This window comes from Canis lupus, chromosome 10 (genome assembly GCF_011100685.1).
Source record: "Canis lupus familiaris isolate Mischka breed German Shepherd chromosome 10, alternate assembly UU_Cfam_GSD_1.0, whole genome shotgun sequence".
In the NCBI taxonomy this organism is placed as follows: Eukaryota; Metazoa; Chordata; class Mammalia; order Carnivora; family Canidae; genus Canis; species Canis lupus.
The window spans coordinates 14,346,615-14,366,767 of NC_049231.1; the positions used below are offsets into that span (position 1 = coordinate 14,346,615).

The 20,153-nt window shown below is 36.3% G+C and overlaps 1 protein-coding gene and 1 long non-coding RNA gene across 2 annotated transcripts in view; one reads left to right on the top strand and one right to left on the bottom strand.

Moving 5' to 3' along the window:
- The window catches only part of TRHDE (thyrotropin releasing hormone degrading enzyme), a 371,687-nt gene that overhangs the window by 230,296 nt on the left and 121,238 nt on the right, over window positions 1-20,153 (top strand).
- Window positions 1,787-19,034, bottom strand: LOC111097602. Its single transcript, XR_005365424.1, has 4 exons — window positions 18,951-19,034; window positions 14,754-14,878; window positions 4,784-4,985; window positions 1,787-2,014 (listed from the first exon to the last, which is right to left on the bottom strand). It is a non-coding gene; the product is annotated as an uncharacterized LOC111097602 (long non-coding RNA).

Sequence of the window (20,153 nt, forward strand, 5' to 3'; positions counted from 1 at the left end):
CCTCATGGGACCCCTAGACCTCATGGGACCCCTCTCCTGTCAGCTCAGCTCTTCTCCTGCTGTTTCTGCGTACTCCTGCCTGAGGCACACTCAACCTCCTATTCTGCAACTCTCCGGCCCTTACTCTTCTAAACAGGTCCTTCTTCAAGGCCTTTGCTTTCTCACTCACAGTCTCCTACATCTACACCATTGAATGAATATCACTGAGGACTGTTTTGTCCTCTTGGACACATTTCTGCGTACTTCACCGTACAGTATGCACGTACAGCCTTGCTCTGCATCCGGCGTACCTTATATGTTGTTTAACTGGGGCACCTGCAGTTACTTCTGTCCAAACAGTTGGACAACAGGATTTTGGGCAGGTATATGATGGCAATATACTCCTAATAGAAATTATAGTCTCAGTTGTTTTTCGAGGGTCTGTTTTGCCACTGGACATCTATTTAATAATCTCATCGACATTCCCACTCCTGTAAGGTGGGTATGATAATTTTCAATTTTCACGAGTAAACAGAGGCCCAGGGAGTTTAATGGTGTTCTCAGGCTCTTAGGTGTCAGACCTGGGTTTCACATCTTATTTCTAACTCATGTTCTTCCACTCAGCCAGGATACTTTCTTGAAGTTCTTGCCTATTTTGTCACTGTTTCAGTAGGAAGTATGGTTTGGGTTATATATACTAAAGTAAGGGATTTTTCTGGAATGAAAAAAACACCATATTTTTAAATAAATAATATCTTGGCATACACATAAAAATAAGGGTTATGCAATCTGACTGTAACAATCACTGGCTATGATCATCTTATAAAGAAAATATGAACAGTTTAGGAAATTGAGAAACACTAAGCAGAAAAGTGAGAGACAGAGAGAGGGATAGAAGGAGAGAGAGAGAGAGAGAAAAAAAGTAAAAAAAATAAAAAAATAAAAAAAATAAAAAGGAGAGAGAGAGAGAGAGAGGGAGAGAGAGAGAGAGAGACTGATTTAGAAACAATTGGAGATAAATCCTATCAGAAGAAGCTAAAGAACTCACATATGTCCAGCCTCGAGGAGAGAGGGCAAAGAGGTGACTTAATAATTGGCTCTAATATATGAACGGTCATTATAGGAAGGCTGCTCACTATTTCTCTGTCAACATCAAGGTCAGAGTAAGATAAATAGCCTTAAATTACAGGAAGAAATTTCAGCTCCATTTAAGAAAGAACTTCTTGACATAAAAGGGAATGAAACGTTTCAGTGTGAGATACCAAGGATTAGAAAATATGCATTCTTTGATATTATTTAAAAATAAAATTAAAAATCTGATCCCAAATTAGCAAAGTAAATGGAAGGAGGGCCATTAAAAAAATTCCTCCTGGATCTTGACTGCATATTATATATCATAGTCAAATAACGTAATATAAAATTTATAACCTAAGAAATTTATTTTGCATGCCCATCTTTATGTGTGGATCACCCAATTTCTTGATTATGATTATAGAAACATAAATGGTAAAAGCAGCAAACTATTTGCATCTTAGGAAAAATGGGAAAATATAGAGATGATTCCCATCCATTCTGAATCATCTGTTAACATCTGTAAAAAATCAAGGAAAGAATGTCCATGATAGAACACACTTTAGCAACTCCTGCCCTTTATTACCATGAATCTTGTCTTTGTCCTTGGCCTTGAATTACCATGTTTCAAGGCCAGAGGCGATTTTAAGACATCAGGTAAAGGAAATACCTTTTTGCTCTTGCAAAGAAAATGTACATGGTGGGAGGAGATGATTTTATTGACATTTTCCTGATAAATGCCTTTACCACTTACTGGTAAATTATTAATTTGTGCATTTTGCTGATGGAGGCAAGTTTTCTTTTGCACATATGTTTGACTGATCATCACCCTCTGAATGGTTTCTTTCTCTTTTTTTCTTCCTCAACTCTTAATACTTACAACGGCTCACTTTTTTTCTTTTGAGTCACTTGTACTTCTTCCCCACTAGCTGTTCCATCTATGATTTAGAGGTATGTGGTGCACCTGAAAGAAATAGTACACATTTGTGGAAATAAGTAGCAAGTTACTCCATCATGTAAGGAATGGGTTAATCCCATTGAAAGGATTCTCATACCCTCAGCCCTTCTGTGTCTCATTGTTCTGATATTAACTAATGGTTTGGTATACTACTTTTGAATTCCTCTGTTGGACACGGTTTCTGTCATCCTGACTTTGCTGAAATGCTTAAGAAGGCACAGTGTTGGTTTTGACCTTTTTTTTTTTTCTCTTTTTGTGAAAGCCAGAGTGGTGATCACACAATCACACAAGAAGCTAAGAGTCAGAGCTTGTGTAAGTCTTAGCTTGCAGAACTTGGCTATAGCAAGATTGTGTTTCTGCAGCTTTCTGAAATACTTTCACAGCTACACTTGTTCTTAGTGTTTTGCTTATGCCAAAGACTAATTCTAATGACTTTTGCAATGGTTCACTCATGCCCGATTTCATTAATAGCCAAAATTAAGAATAAAAAGTACCATTTCAATTAGTATATATGGTAATATACAAGGAGTATTCCATTCCTGCAAGTTGCTCATTGTGTGACTATGTGTGATTTTAGTTCCATTAGGCGAGGAGGCAGCTATAATGCATCTGAGAAAGGAATGGGCATCTGTTAACGGAACAAGATCAATTTTGTCAGTAGGCCTGTGAATCTCAAAATTGTTTTATACAAGATATTCAGGGAAAAATAGTGATTGAAGATAAAAACCAAAAAGAATTGGGAATCAGCCAATGCATTTTCCCCTGGCACATTGAGGACTGCAATGTTTTGAATAGGTTTTCTGGAATAGCAACAGACTTCTATGGTGGTTAGAAAAGGACAAGTAAAGTTAGGAATAAATTAAGATTTAAAGGATAAACAAGCAAGGCAACTGGAATTAGAGGTTGACATTTTGACAAATGAGAAGTACAGAAGAGGGAAAAGGAGAACAGGAATAAAATTTCCTTTTCACAAAAAGAATGTTTGGAGAAAATAGAGAACAAAAACGTTCACAATGTAATTTTTGTTTGTGTACTTATGACAATGGAATAGGTTGGAAGAAGTTGACCTCAACTGAATTTTTCTGAAAAATAATCATGAATGGGTTATGTTTTAGCATCTGAGGGATTCACACCTTTTTGCTCAACATAACCACCACCCATTTTTAATCAACCATACATGGTATGTTTATGTAGTGCACAGACCTTTAATAGCCCTTTGTAGTTATCAATGTGGCCTGCAAAGTTCAAAAGAGTTATTCCCCAATTATCCCAATTACCCTTAGGGGCCCTTTTCATTTCTGTTCCTTTACATATGGACCCAGAGATGATCTAATCTTATTACTAAAAAATTTGTACCTTATAAATATTAAACAATGTGCCTCTTGGTTTATCAAAGCCTCATATAAATCTCAGAGTTTTTATTTCAAATTGGCCAAATTGTGTCCCTGTGCTGGGCTGATATAATTCTAGTGAAACAAACAAAAACTCTCTGTTTGGCCCATGTCGGCTTTCTGAAGGTAAATACGCTATTTCCCTTGAAATAATGAAAATATTTTGGGGAGCACACTTTCACAGATATTTTCATGGATTCTTTCAGTGGAGGCTGAGGGCCATTTGATGACCTACTGAGAAAATTATCTAGAGACTACATGTTTTCTACATCCTTTATCATTCATGCTATTGCATATTTCCTAGTAGCACTGAGTCAAGTTTTTAGTCTTTCTGATTTTTAAAAATAGAATGTCTTACAGCTTTTTCGAATTGTCTTTATGTCAATATTAGAAGGCTTGACTATGATTCCATACTACATATTCTTACCTTTAAAAAATAGAGAGATTAAAAAAAAATACAGAAGCTGGCTTTTTGTCTTGGGGGCATTTTTCCAACCAGGAGAATTTGAGCAAACTTTTCAAGGTTTCACAAAGATAGGAAAGGAAGATAAGCCTAAGGTGAGAAGTTTAATGAGAGGCCTCCCACAAAGCCAGGACCTTAAAGATCTATGCCCTTAGCACACAGGTGAACTAGAAATAAACCCATCTCCCTCCTCATGGGGCTGCAGAGAAATTGTCTGTTCCAAACTTTCCCCTGAAAATTTGCAACCACAGGAAACACTTGCATGATGGCATCGCAGCTCAAATGAAAATGACCTTGGTATACTTGAACCTCAAGACAGGATTTTAATTTAAAATGCTTGTTCCTGCACTCGAGGTGTCCCCAGATGCCAGACGAAGCTAAAACAAATCCTTTCTAGAAATACATGTTTTTGCATCACATCTCAAAAGATTTCCAGAGGTCAATCCCCAAGAAAAAAAGAGCATCTCACAGTCAAAAATCACTCATCATGCAAGGAACAAAAGTCTTGTGAACCCGAGATAGCTAAAACAATTGAGAGCAGAATAATTCATGCAAATGATGAAAATATTGGGCATGTTAGACATAGAATATAAAATGGCATGTTAATAAACATGAAGGACAAAAAGAGGCTTGGAAATAGAAGCAAAATGCAATCAGATTTTACACACAACCAATGAGGATTCCTAAAGATGCAAATGTAATGACTATATTAAAAATTACAGTCTATGAAGTAGATGGTTTATTACAGATTAGAAGGAGCTGAAGAGAGAATTGTAAACAGGAAGATAGAAGTGAAGAAACTCTCCAGTGTGGCACTGAGAGACAGATGGGAAATGCGCAAGAAAGTTTATGAGACAGGAGAGAGATTGAAAAGTTGTAATTATTGGTCAATACATGGACTCAAAGCTTAGGATCACTTACTTTTTCCATCCTTTGTTTCCTCATCAAGTTACTGCTTCTTAGCTTCAGGGACTAACATTTTTTGCCTTAAACAGTGGCATCATTTGTAGAAACGGAGCTCGATGTTTGATCTAAGATTTTCTTTACCTTGACGTAGCAAATTGAAGCCATTAACAAAGCACTGTTTTGTCATCTCTGTTCTCTTTTATTACCATCCTAAAACCTTGAATTAAATAAAGCAAGGATATTAATTTTAAAATTAAATACTAAGTATACTTTCTTTTTTTTTTTTCTATGTTAATAGTTATGTGTTGAATGTTCACCACATTCCAGGAGTTTTGCCATATGTCATTCCATTTAAACATTACATCAAGCTGCAACCTAGAATCTTTGTTATTTATTTATTTATTTATTTATTTATTTATTTATTTATTTACTTACTTACTTTACTTACTGAACTTACTATTTTTGGCTCAAGCTTACATAGCTAAGTAGAAGAACCAAAATTTCAGCCCAGTTTACCTAACTCCAGATTCTCTTCTCTCATTGCCTGATCACATAGTCAAATAGATTTTGATTTTCCTAGTAGAGAAGATTATACACATTTACTCAAATAAGTCTGCCTGTCATCTGACCATTTGTTTAATCTCTTTTTTAAAGTGACCTTTAGATACAACTTCTTGCCTAAGAAAACCGGTATCATTATTATAGTTCTTGAAGAGTCTACCTTGATGAGGTATTTTTATTTTCATTGTCCTCCCCTTCTCATCAATCCTTATTTTACCCTCTTTAGCTCTTCTTGGCTTACTCTCCTCTACCTTTGAGCCAATAACCTGTGGGTCCTCAGAAACATGCTATGCCCAGACTGTCTTGGAGCTGAGAGACTCTAAGCAAAGATGTGCACTAGCTGGAGAAGAGCTGTGTGGGCCTAGGTGACTCTGAGAGGCATGGTTAGGCTTCTGTAGAGTGGACCTCATCCAGAAGCAAACCAACTGGTGCAGTTGTGCATTGCCTCTCTGCTGTAATTTTACAATAGGATGCAATTAGCTCAGTGCCATAAAAATATCTGGCCTACAGGAGGGAATTTTTGGTATGTATCCCCCTGTGAGTACTATAGGCAATGATCAAGCAGCTGAATGTCTGTGTTTTGCTTCCATATTCCCCAGACTGTTTTCCAGCCCTACAATTTTAAGATGAAATGTGCAGACATTTAATGCCACATCATTTTCCTTCTGGAAGGGCATCAGTCACAGCAGGAACTTCACGACTAAATTATAGCAGTTTGGTCACATTTGTTAAGAGGAAAAGCAAGAGTTTTAAGTGCTGTCTAATGTCTAACATGGTTTTTCCAGTTTGTAACGAGTATGGTGGTAGTGTCGGGGGGAAATTAGCATCGTAAAGGTGTTAATGTCTGAAATAATAACCTCAACTAACACTCTCTGACACTAGATAGTGTCTCTTCTCTAGAAGTTCTTTATGTATATTAAGTCATTTAATCCATACAACCACCACGGGATACTGATGCTCTTTCCATCCCCAATTTATGGATGGGGAAACTTCAGTAGTAACTTATCCAGCATCTCAAAGTTAGTAAATGTTGGATTGGGATTCGTACAGTGATGCTTCTCTCTGTGCCCTTCATCAGCTATGCTAGAATGGTAATTCTTCAATTTCCATTTATGTTTAGAGAACATGTGGAACATAAAACATGAAAAGGCACTCATTTCATTTCTAGTAGAGCACTCACATTTTGACATTATTAGCATATATTTCCCTAGTCCTTTTTTGAAGCAAGGCTTAGCCATATCCTAGTTATTGCCTCGGTCAGTGCGTTATAGACAGTGAGGACACAATAAATGCATATAGTTTAAAGGAATGTTAACAGCAATTTATTCCACTCTCAAAACCCTCAGAGATAAGGTGGTGATGCAAATTTAATTTCTATTTGTCTTGGATTCCTAACAGCAGTATATTTTTGAGACATTTTTGTTTTTTTTATCTTAAACATTTGGGATGCAGAAGAGAAGTGAATATGGCTCTGTACGATTACACAAATTTATGCTTTATTAAAGGCTCGCATTACCTTTTTAAGAGTTCTTTAGTTTGAATTATTCACACTTTTCCTGAAAAATAATGCAGAGTGAAACTCCTTTTGTTTGTTATGAATTACCTGCCTTGAACATGAAGTGATGCTCCCTTGTTCTGAGATCCTGTGATTCCTTAGACAAACCTGATGGAGAAGTTAGGAGTGCTCGGAGCATAGCCCTTACCTCTGAGATGCAGGTCATGGAAAACAATGAGCATACCCGCCTCTCAGCATCCCTTAATGCCTCTGTCAGAGACAGCCCACAACCTGACCGGCCATTGATCGGCTCCTTTATGGCATTTTTGTTCCTAATTCCACTCTTGTTTACTTTAAAAGCCAAATCCTTCACTATTTTCCACTTCTGCTTGAGAAAACATTTTTATAGCTTTGGGACCAAATGTTTTTCATCAGCTCATTTTAATGTCTCTTTTCAATGACCTTGTTGTCAACTGAAGCCCCGATGGTGCTGGTTGGAGTATGGGAGAAATCTGCTGCCAGAGAACACCACTTATTTTCTCCTAGAAATAAGGAAGTAAGAGTCACTTAGCTTTTTTTCCCCTTCTATATTTACTCTGTGTTAAACTACAAGAAAGTCAACTGGGCCTTTAATTGCTCCTAAAGGGAAGGGGTAGGGTTGGGTAGTATTACATCACCAGGTATTAGGGTGGTTTGCTTCTTCTAGACTTCTGGCCAGGACAATAGTCAATGTTTCTTGTTCTGGTTAGTGATAAAAAGAGTGAAGGAAAGCCACAGGTAGAAACTTTCTGCCACGTGCAAAAAAGCTAAAGTTTAGGAATGTAGCAACAGAACTTGTGACGTAGATGTTTGCTTAGAGAGTGTTAGATGCTTCCTCATAGATTCCCAGGCAAAAAAACAAAAACAAACAAACAAACAAAAAACAAAAAACAAAACCCACCAAAAACCCAAAAAACAAAAAAAAAACCCCACCAAAAACAAAACAAAACAAAAACAAAAACAAACAAAAAAACACACAAAAAAAATATTCCCAGGCAAAAGGGCATTGTGTATTTTTACACGTCTCTCTTGGGAAGTTTTAGCTTGCAAAGGTAGCGTTTCCCAAAGTGTGATCTGTGGAACACCACAACATATTCCCTTATAGCTATTTTCCCCCTTTACTCAGGTATTAAAACTCTGTATTTTATTAATTTGGCTTAAGGTACAAAACTGTATCTTAAGTGAAAACTCTAAGCAACGAATTTCCAATGTGGGCTTGCTGAATGAATGCTGGCAAGATTGCATTTGCTGGTCTGTGTGTCGAAACGGGCTGATTCTTTGCGCTTATGATCCACCACTGTCAGAAGGGTTTGTTCAGTGATAAATGGCTTGCTACTTCGGTTCCCTGGATGACATGTCTCTGAGTTTTGAAACTCTCTAGGGACACCTGCGCCTTGCCACACGCTGAAAGCAAAAATCAAAAGCTGGAGGCAAGAGCTGTCCTTATGTTTTACCAGAGAGGCAGGTGATGAGCACACCTCTGATTCTGGAGGTTGTAGACTGGCTCCTAGATGTTATCAAGTCCTCGTACTCACCTGCTCCCCATTATACTCTGCTACCCACAAACATCGAAACTGAAGTTATGCCTTCTGCCTTCCTGGAGGAGAAACAAGGAGGGAAATAATACATTTCTCCATGAAATATGTGAAGAGGCTAATTTATTTTCTTGAGAACAGCTGAAGGTGGTTTGATGAAACTTTAATCCGGGCATTTCATTCTCCGTGTAAACTCACCCTGAAGTCAGGATAGTGGAAAGGGAGAGAGAAAACCTTACTCTAGCAATTATTTTCCTTATCCTGCAAATATCAGTACAGGAAAATAATTTCCTTTGCTTCCAGTAGATCGGTCATATCATATAGGAATGAATCCAACAATGAAGATTACAAAATGTCAGTCAGTTATCAACCCCATACCCTCAACAAGAAGTTTTTCTTTTTTTCCCTTTTCTATGTATATCTGAGTGATAAAATGACGTGCAGGTTTCAATCGATCCATTTCCACTGTGGATTAATTGCAACAATCAAAACATTAGTTATGCTCATATTCACTGATAATACACATTTTATTTATTATGGATCTAGTAGGATGGTAAATTCAGTTTTATAGCCCAGTGGAGTTTGAGAAGTGTGGCTTTATTCAATATTGTTCTTGAACTCTGCGATGGCCCGTCTCTGTAAATAATCTCATCAACCTCTTATGTGAGCCCATCCTTGAAGAGTTCCTCATATGGACGCTTAATGAAAAAATATACTATGCTTTTGTCCTTGTCAGTGGTGTCAGAACATATGAGATGTTCGGCACAACTGCTAAATAAAGCTTCTGCCGTAAGAGGACGCCCAGTAACATTTTATCTGGATGGGTAAGCAGCTAGTGCATCCCAGGTTTCAGAGAAAAAGACAATCCTGAGCCAACATGAAGGACATAGTTATTTATGGTCATGTCTAGTGAATTTTGTTCATGTGGAAAGTATGCCTCAAAGTCCAGAGAACTGACCTCCAACTCTCAAGTCCTCTTGCCTTGAATTTCCATAATTTTCCATGGAGGCTTCTTTTAATACCCGTCTTCAGAGATGCGTTTATACCACCCAAGACAACATTTATACCAACACATGTTTGAATCTAGAGTTTCTGAATTAGACCAACAAACTATGGACGTTTACATAAAATACCCTGTGAATACAGTTTAAAGGAAATACCCTGTGGATATAGTTGCACCCCACCTAACTTCATTTTAAAACTTCATTTAGAAAAAGGTCACTTGACAGTATACGTATTTTAGAAAGAAGGTTTGAAAATCTGGAATCTCCTTTCAAAATAAGAATAAAATAACTTTACCCTTTAGATATTTACTTATTAATTTATTTTGATCTATCTTTATTTATTTTTGTTTATAAGCTGTGGAATTTATTTATTTATTTTTTTAGTTTTTGTTTAAATTCCATTTACCTAACCTACAGTATAATATTAGTTTCGGGTGTACGAAGCAGTGATTCAAGACTTCCATACAACACCCAGTGCTCATCACAGCCAGTGCCCTCCTTCATCTCCCTCACCCTCTGGTAACCACCCCTTTGTTCTCTGTAGTTTAGTCTGTTTCTTGGTTTGCTTCCTTCTCTCTTTTATCCCCCTTTGCTCATTTGTTTTGTTTCTTAAGTTCTACATATGAGTGAAGTCGTATGGTGTTTGTCTTTCTCCGACTGACTTATTTTGCTTAGCATAATCTCTCTAGCTCCATGTTGTTGCAAATGGCAAGATTTTATTCTTTTTTTAATGACTGAATACATTCCGTTGTATACGTACACTACGTCTTCTTTATCTGCTCACCCGTCAGTGGACATTTGGGCTAGTCCTATAATTTGGCTATTAGTATTTAATGCTGTTATAATCATTGGGATACGTGTTTGTTTTTTTAATTACTAGTTTTGTATTCTTTGGATAAATACCTAGTAGTGTGATTGCTGGATTGCAGGGTAGTTTTATTTTAACTTTTTGAGGAACCTCCACACTGTTCTCCAGAGTGGCTGCACCAGCTTGCTTCCCACCAACAGCGTAAGAGGGATCCCCTTTCTCCACATCCTCGCCAATGTTTGTTTTTTGTGTTGTTGATTTTAGCCATTCTGACGGGGGTGAGGTGATATCTCATTGCAGTTTTGATTTGTATTTCCCTGAGGATCAGTGATGCCTGATGCATCACTAACAGTGTAATGTGTAACTCTTCATGTGTCTGTTAGCCATCTGTATGACTTCTTTGCAAAAATGCCTATATGTCTTCTGCTCATTTTTTAATTGGATTATTCATTTTTGGGGGTGTGGAGTTTTATAAATTCTGTATATATTTTGGATACTAACCCTTTATCAGATATGTCATTTCTAAGTATTTTCTCCCATTCCATGGATTGCCCTTTATTATTTTTTTTATTGTTTCCTTCACTGTGTAGAAGCTTTATATTTTAATGAAGTCCCAGCAGTCTGTTTTTGCTTTTGAAGGAGTTGCCAGTGTCAAAGAAGTTACTGCCTCTGTTCTCCTCCAGGATTTTTATGGTCTCAGGTCTCACAGATAGACCTTTAGTCTATTTTGAATGTATTTTTGTGTGTAGTGTAAGGAAGTGGTCCAGTTTCATTCTTCTGCATGTGCCTGCCAGTTTTCCCAACACCACTTATTGAGGAGACTGTCTTTTCTTTCCATTTAATATTCTTTCCTACTTACTTGAAAATTAATTGAGCATATAGTTGTGGGTTCATTTTTGGATTTTCTATTCTGTTCTAGTGATCTCTGTGTCTATTTTTGTGTCAGCACCATACTGTTTTGATCACTACAGCTTTATAATATAGCCTGAAGTCTGGACTTATATTATTATATAGCCTGATGCTTTCAGCTTTGCTTTTGTTTTTCAAGTTTGCTTTGGCTGTTTGGGGTCTTTTGTGCTTCTCTACAAATTTTAGGTTTCTTTGTTCTAGCTCTGTGGAAAATGCTGTTGGTATTTTGATAGAGATTGCCTTAAATGTGTGGATTGCTTTGGGCAGGATAGACATTTTAACAGTATTTGTCCCTCTCATCCCTGAGTATGGAATGTTTTTCCATTTCTTTATGTCATCTTCAAATTCTTCCATCAGTGTTACATAGTTTTCAGAGTACAAGTCTTTCACCTCTTTGGTTAGGTTTATTCCTAGGTATCTTATTGTTTTGGATGCAGTTGTAAATGGTACTGATTCCTCAGTTTTTCATAATGTGGCTTCATTATTGGTATAGAGAAATGCAACAGATATTCGTGTGCTGATTTTGTATCCTGCAACTTTACTGCATTTGTGTAAAATGCCTCTGGCAGTTTTTTTTGCTGTAGCTTTTTGAGTTTTCTATAGAGTATCATGTCATCTGCAAAGGGTAAAAATTTTTCTTCTTCCTTACTAATTTGGATGCCTGTTATTTCTTTTTGTTGTCTGATTGCTGTGGCTGGAACTTCCAGTATTACGTTGAATATAAGTGGTGAGGGTGGACATTCCTGTCTTGCTCTTCACTGTAGAGGAAAAGCTCTCGGATTTTCCCCATTGAAGATGATCTTAGCTGTGTGTTTTTCATGTATGGCCTTTATTATGATGAGATGTGTTACCTCTAAACCTATTTTGTTGAGGGTTTTTATCATGAATGATGTTTCATTTTGTCTAATGCTTTTTCAGCATGTATTAAAATGTTCACATGGTTCAAGTAGGATTTATTCTTGGGTCGCAAGAGTGCTTTGATAATCTCAATTCAACCCACGTGATACGCCACACTAATAAAAGGAATTATGAGAACCATATGATCATTTCAATAGACGTGTGTATTATTTTTAAATTGAAAAGTAGTCTATCCTTAGGTCTTCTATGTTTCCTAAGGTTAGTCATTCCTAAAAGTATCAACTCTTTTAAATCTAAATAATAATAGAGTCTCATGAAATATTTAGAAATTAACTAGCCTAAGGAGTTACAAAATAAAAAGTTTCTGTCTAGTATTATTTTGGGACTATATTATTGAAATTTAGGCTTACATTTCTTTGTCTTTACTATATATAACCCCATAAGACTATGAGATACTATACTAGGGTTTTCTGGTACTTTTTTTTTTTGTGTGTGTGTGTGTGTGTGTGTGTGTGTGTGTGGTGTTTGTGTGTGTGTAAGTATCTGGCAATTTTTAGGTCATTGCCTTTTTTTCTAAAAGTGATACCAGTGAGCTATGGTAGAGAAGGATTTGGGAGCAGCAATTTTAGTAGATAGCTGGGTTAAATGGATGAATAAATGAATAGATCAAAGAATGTGCCAGTTTGGAAATGGGCTAAACAGGAGTCCATACACAACTGTTTGATTGTGGCAGGTCTGACTGGAGAGTATTTTTCTAGTTTCTGACAGCTTAATACTTAAACTCTTAACACAAAAAATACATAGTTTATTTAAACTGCATTTTAAACTACAATCTACATGTTCCATTGGTGATTAATGCCAAATATTGTTTTTCATGGATAAGAAATACTTTCCTTCCTTTGACTATATTTTGTAGTCTTTTTTTTAAAATATGGTTGTTCTTTAATTCCCAGTGGAGTTGAAAATCAACTGAGCATATCTAGTTAATTTTTTAAAGATTTTATTTATTTATTCATTAAAGACACTGAGAGAGAGAGGCAGAGACACAGTCAGAGGGAGAAGCAGGCTCCATGAGGGGAGCCTGACGTGGGACTTGATCCTGGATCCTAGGGTCACACCCTGAGTGGAATGCAGATGCTCAACCGCTGAGCCACCCAGGTGTCCTGCATATTTGGTTTATAGAAGCTTTCCTACATTTGAAAATTATCATTACATGTTTAGATGCTTCTTTTTAGCGAAAAAAAAATCTGTATATCTAGTTTAAAACTTTTTATCCAATCTCTCATTTTTCTCTGATATCCCTCTGACATTTTTACCTATAATTTTTTTTATAGCCCATTGTTATTTCAAATCACATTCAATATCATGTTTCTTTCCTGCATTATATTTTACATCCCATACTGAAAAGTACTTCCAGATACGTACTATACTCATGAGCAAATGGTCATGCATTCTATTGTTGTGCTTTCACTGAATTGATTTCTTTATACTTTTTTCAGATAACTTATTGCTAAAAATCCTCTTTTTTTTTTATAGCAACTGTAGACAACAGCAATTACTTACTTTTTATCAGCTACTGGTAGACAGTTTAGAAATAGTACCTGAAGATTCCAGCTTTTTTTGACTTACCAAGCTCATAATTGATATTTTATGTTGCTAGAATGTCTACTTTATAAATGTTCTATTGATGATATGTAATAGTTCAAAATTATTCTTTTTTTATTTAGAGAGAGAGAGATGGGGGAGAGAGGGACAAAGGCAGAGAGAGAATCTTAAACAGACTGTGTGCTGAGTGTGGAGCCCAACACGGGGCTTGATCTCCCAACCCTGAGCTCATAACCTGAGCCAAAACCAAGAGTTGTACACTTTAAACAACTGAGCCACCCAGGCGCCCTCCAAAATTATTCTTTAAAAGTAAGTATGTGGAGACATTTTCCCATTACTATTAAAATCAGTTCTTTATAACCTTCAAACACGTTTTTGCTGGTGACATGAGAACTATACACAAGTGCCTGGACTCTCCTGAAGTTCACACTTCTCCAAGTATCACTTACAATAGGGCTGCACCTGACATAGAGTCAGTGAGGTGTCTGCACATGGATAGCTAGACTTACAGTTTTATGACTTTAATATAAATACCAAAAGTACCTTTTGTAACTAAAGGTTATAATTTAATGGTTGAATGGATGAAATTATTTAAGAAAAGATACTAAGAAATTTTGAGAATATTAGGGCAAATCTATAAAAGAGAATCTTGAATTTGGGAATCCCTAAAGAGTCACCGTAGATGGATAATAAAAATAATAAAAATCTGCATGTAGTTTTACACAACCATTTTCTTCCTGACATCTCCACCTGGATTGGTTTCTAGAAAACAGGAAAAATATTTACCAAGAGTTGTTCTTTGTTTCAAATAATGTTGCAACCATACTTATTTACTGCTTTCTTTTTTTTTTCCTATTGTTTCCTATTAACATTAAACAGTTAGTACATTTACTTAGTTCTCTAATTTAAAAGACATATATTGAATGTCGAGTCATGTAGCGAAGTGCTGGGTTTCCCCTCCTGACTACTGGTGGTATCACAAACATTTGTTATATTTGCATTCTCAAAATAAGACAGACTGTGCTCTATGTCAAAATAAATACAAAAATGGATATTAAAAACAAGGGTTGTAGGAAAATTGTAAGAACATTTTAAATTCCAGTTTGAATTAGGAAGAATTTCTTAGAAAGAAAGGTGATATTAAAGACTTAAGTCATGTTAGAGTTAATACCTGATTTGGGGCAACTGGGGCATTTCATCATGAAGAAGTCATTTAGAGTCCAGGATAATGAAAATTGCAGGGAGACCAGATAGACAGCTCTTTACTTATTTCTCAAAGACAATACAGGCCAGAATCTGAGAGAGGGATTATAAAGGAAAGACATATTTGAAAAAATAGTATTCCCTTAAGAGTCATTTGCCTGTTCATTTTCTTTTATCTTTCAATAAGTCAAATAAAAAATAGAATTTATGTGTACTGTATATACTTTATACACTTCAATATTATATATATTGATATACATAATAAAAGTAAAACTTAGGTTGAAAGAATGATTTTAATCGTGTAACTAAATGTTGTGCTTATAAATTAGTTTATAGGTAACTCTCAAGTGTTTGAATATTTGGCTTTTTGATTATTAGATGAACAAGTGAATATTTAGATTATTCAGAACATATTCAACTTAATGTATCAGAGGTTAACATTGCACTCTGATTTTCAGACAAAATATCCTACTGACACTAAAATATCATTACACCACAGTATGTTGTTGTTTGCATAATAAACCATATTTACTTAAGTTATCAGCATTCGGTTTAATCCAGCAATGCCTCTTTAAGAAGTACCATGTCCTTTTAAAATATTAGGCAGAAATTGGGGAAGCATTTTGTATTCAGAGCATATCTAAAACCTAATTCATAATGATTCTGTTAAGTATTTAATTTGTGACATTTGCCAGCACAATATTATGCAAGTGTCTTTAAAAGTCTTATTTATGTAGCATGTTGGATATGCCTTGTTCACTAATATTAATTCATGTTGTATTTTTCTTAATAAGCTAAATTTCGTATGGGTTTCCAGCTGTGATAGTTTAACTCCAGCAAGGAACAATTGTTCTACAATAAGTGACAACGATACCATTTGTTGGCTGATATTCAAAAACCACAAATGATATTGACATCTTTGTGCAATTACTTTACAGCCTGTTGTTTTCAAGTTCTCAAATGATTTTGAGATTAAAGAATATTTAGAGTTTTACAAACAAATGGTGTTTCTTATAATTCTTTTAATTAATTTTACTCTTTGAACACTATTAATGGTTTGGGACATTTCAGCTCTTATTTGGTTCAGAAATAGAAAATAGTAATATTTTTACCATGTAATGTTACCTTTGCTTTGCTAATACCTTTGCACTGTAATGAGAATTACAATATATTCATTAATAATCTTATTTTTAAAAGAAAATTACTACTCATAAGATCTGAATTGTTTAAAGAGTTACTCTAAACGCTTGGCTAATTCAATTCAATTTGTTTCATTTTTCCTCTGTCAGATAAATTCATTTTATATAAATAAAATGGTAACACAAAAATACTCCGAGAATGATCCACAGATAAATCATGGAATAAGGGGTTTTCACCATTAAGATAAGATAAGAGGAATTCAAGATTTATATAAAACAGAAAAGATTGAACTAAATGGAGATTAATTATAAGGTGTTTCATATTAACAATTTTCCCAGAGACCTCTATATTTAATCAAAATCTCAAGAAATTTTTCAAACAGAGAATAAGATGTGCATGTACCCAAGACCCAAATTTACCAAATATCATCATTTTATTATTATCTTTACATGTCCCTTCCTCTCTTCCCCAGGATCTCAGTAAACATATATAACTCTATCTCATCCATATTTTTATGCTTGGATATCTATACCCTTTATCTTCACTGCTATACGATATGACTAAAGCACAGTTTGTAAATCTGTCCCCCATCTGTTGATGGACACTTGGGCTCTTCCCATAATTTAGTGATTGCTGATAAGGCTGCTATAAACATCGGTGGCCATGTGTCCCTTGGAATTTGTATTTTTTTATCCTTTGGGGAAATACCTACTAGTGCAATTGCTGCATCATAGGGTAGTTCTATATATTTTTAAAGATTTATTTATTTGAGAGAGAGAGAGAGAGAGAGAGAGAGAGAAAGTGGTGGGAAGAGGCAGAAAGAGAGGGAGAGTCTCAACCAGACTCAACGCTGAGCCTGGAGCCCCACGTGGAGCTTGATCTGAGGACCCTCAGGTCATGACCTTAGCCAAAACCAAGAGTCAGCCACTTAACCACTGTGCCACCCAGGCGCCCCCTAGTTTTAACTTTTTGACTGATGAATCGATAAAGAAGATGCAATACAAACACATATACACACAGTGGAATATTACTTAGCTGTAAAAAAAAAAAATGAAACCTTGCCATTTGCAATGACATGGATGGAGCTAGAGTACATTACGCTAAGTGAAACAAGTCAGAGAAAGACAATGACCATATGATTTCACTCATATATGGAATTTAATTTTTTTTAAGATTTTACTTATTTATTTATGAGAGACACACACAGAGAGAGAAACAGAGACACAGGCAGAGGGAGAAGCAGGCTCCCTCTGGGGAGCCTGATGTGGGACTCGATCCTGGGAATCTAGGATCACACCCTGGGCCAAAGGTAGACACCCAATAACTGAGCCGCCCAGGAGTCCCTCATATATGGAATTTCAAAAATTACACAGATGAACTTAGGGGGGAAAAAAGAGGCAAATCATACAGCAGACTTCTAACTATAGAGAACAAATTGATGTTTGCTGGAGGAGAGGATGGTGGGAGGACGGGTTACATGGGTGAAAGGCTTAGGGAGGGCACTTGTGATGAGCACTGGGTGTTATATGGAAGTGATGAATCACCAAATTCTACTCCTGAAACTAGTATTATTACACTATCAGTTAATTAAGTGTAATTTAAATAAAAACTTGAAACAAAATCAATCAATTTTGGCCCCCCCATTCTTGGACCCAAGTTTGTTTGCAGTTTTTGTTTATTTGAAGCTATTGAAATTTGAATTAGGAATGAGAAACGGTGTTGCAGATGATGTCTCTCCCCATATGTCAGGGTGCATCCCGTGCAAGTGCTTTGCACCGTGTGTATACCCGCTAGAGAAATTCCTGGGTGATGGCTGGGTGTGTGCATCTGTGTTTCTCCCCTCGGTCTACCTTCTTCCAGACAGCTAGTACTCACGTTCTATCGACCCTCCTCACTCTCTGTATTTATTTCCCTGAGATACTAGAAAAAAAAAAAAATACATCGATGCTGTCCCTCCTGCAAAATAGGACCCTCTCCTGTGGATCCCAGATGCTCTGGGGCCTTGCTGCAGTGGGTGGCCCAGGGCTGGTGGCTCCTCCCCACATCCCCAAGGAGCCTGCTCCCCGCTCCACACGCCCCCTCTCTACACGCATTCACATTCCTTCTCTACCCCATTACTCTTCTCTGCATTAAATGTCATATTTTGTTCTCAATAAAAATCCTTTGCCTTACGTTTTCTTTGCCAGACATCTTCTTTCGGTCTTTGCAGCCTCTTAGTGAAAAATCTCAATTCCTTTGCTCCCTTCTCTTTTGAAACTAATTATACTTTCACTTTTACTCCTGGACCAAATTTTTCTCATCAGGTCAAAAATTAACTCCACATTGAAAAACCCATTTAGTCTTCAACTTAGTTGACTTGCTTTCTCCAGCATATTTCATCGTGATTATCATTCTCCCCTTGAAACACCTCTTCATTTTGTTTTCTAGATGCCATAATCTCCCCCCCCCCCTTTTTTTTGGTTCATTACCAGCTCACTGGCCATTCCTCCCTCATCTTTTTGATGAGCTCAATTACTTTTCTCAGACTCTAAGTGTGGAAATACCCCAGGACCCATTCTTCAGAATCTATATATGAATATATATTTACGGTTTATGTAATATATGTAATTACATAGTTATATATATTTATAATATACATTAAAGTAATTTGATTTTTATACTTTATAATAGAAAGTATAAAATAATAATTATAAATATGATGGATAATAAATATATAAATAACATAAGTGTATATTATAAAATATATAAAACATGTTTAATATAATATAAAAATATATATTTTTAATCTATACTAGCTTCTTGGGGTTCCTAGGTCTCTAGCTCCAATTTATCTTCTGAATTTTAGATTTCAGAAGGCAACTCTGATTTCTCTGCCTGGGATGCTCTTCCCCAACTATCAACAAGGCTTACTTCTTCATTTAATTTCATGTCTCTGCTCAATATCAATTTATTGCATGAATCTTCCATAATTATCTTACATAAAATTTGAGAGCCCATCTCCTCCAGCACTCTCCAGCACCCTTACCCTGCTTTATTTTTCTTCATGGCAATAATTGGTACTTGGCACGGTTACATTAAGCTGTTTATTAACTGTCTCTTCCCCTAGAACGTAAACTCCGTGAAAGTTCTATTTGGTTTGTTCTCTGCATTATCTGCTTCCTTAGAGAAGTGCCTGGCACAGTAAGCACTCGATAATTGTGTGTTGGTTTCCAAGTAAATGAATCTTTAAGTTTACCACAGCGTGCCCTTTTCTCCCCCTATGTGATTGTGTAAATACCCAGGCTAGAATGTTTCCTCAGGTCCTTATCTGTACTTGATATTATTGAACTCCCCAATTTTTTGTCTGGTTTGTTAAGGCTATGAAATGCTATCTTTCTGTTTTAATATGCATTTCTTTATTAGCAAAATTAAGTTTCTTTTGTGTATTTACCACCCTTTGGATTTCTTATATTTTGAATTTTCTGTGTATATCCTTTGCCCATTCCCTCCCTCCCTCCCTCCCTCCCCTTCCCTCCCTCCCTCCCTCCCTCCTTCCTTCCTTCCTTCCTTCCTTCCTTCCTTCCTTCCTTCCTTCCTTCCTTCCTTCCTTCCTTCCTTCCTGTTTTCATTTAAATTCCAGTTAGTTAACATATAGTGTAATATTGGTCTCAGGTGTACAATAGAGTCATTCAGCACCTCCATACGTCACGCAGTGGTCATCACAAGTGTGCTACTCAATCCCCATCACCTGTTCCCACCCCCCCAATCTGGTAACCTTAGCTGTTCTCTGTAGTTAAGAGTTTATATCTTGGTTTGCCTCTCTCTATTTTTCTTTCCTTTGCTCATTTGTTTTATTTCTTAAATCCACATGTGGGTGAAACTGAATGGTATTTGTCTTCCTCCGACTGACTTACTTCACTTAGGATAATACTCTCTAGCTCCATCCATGTCATGGCAAATGGCAAAATTTCTTTCTTTTCTGTGGCTGGGTAATATTCCGTAGTGTATTAGATATCTATCTATATGTGTTTATGTCTCACATATTCCTTATCTATTCATCAGTTGATGGACACTTGGACTATTTCCATAATTTGGCTATTGTAGATAATGCTATAATCATCAGGTTGCATGTATCCTTTTGATGAATTAGTGTTTTTGTTCCCTTTTGGGTAAATACTTAGTAGTGCAATCGCTGGATCATAGCAAATGATGTCGGGATAACTGGACAGCCACGTGCAAAAGCATGAAA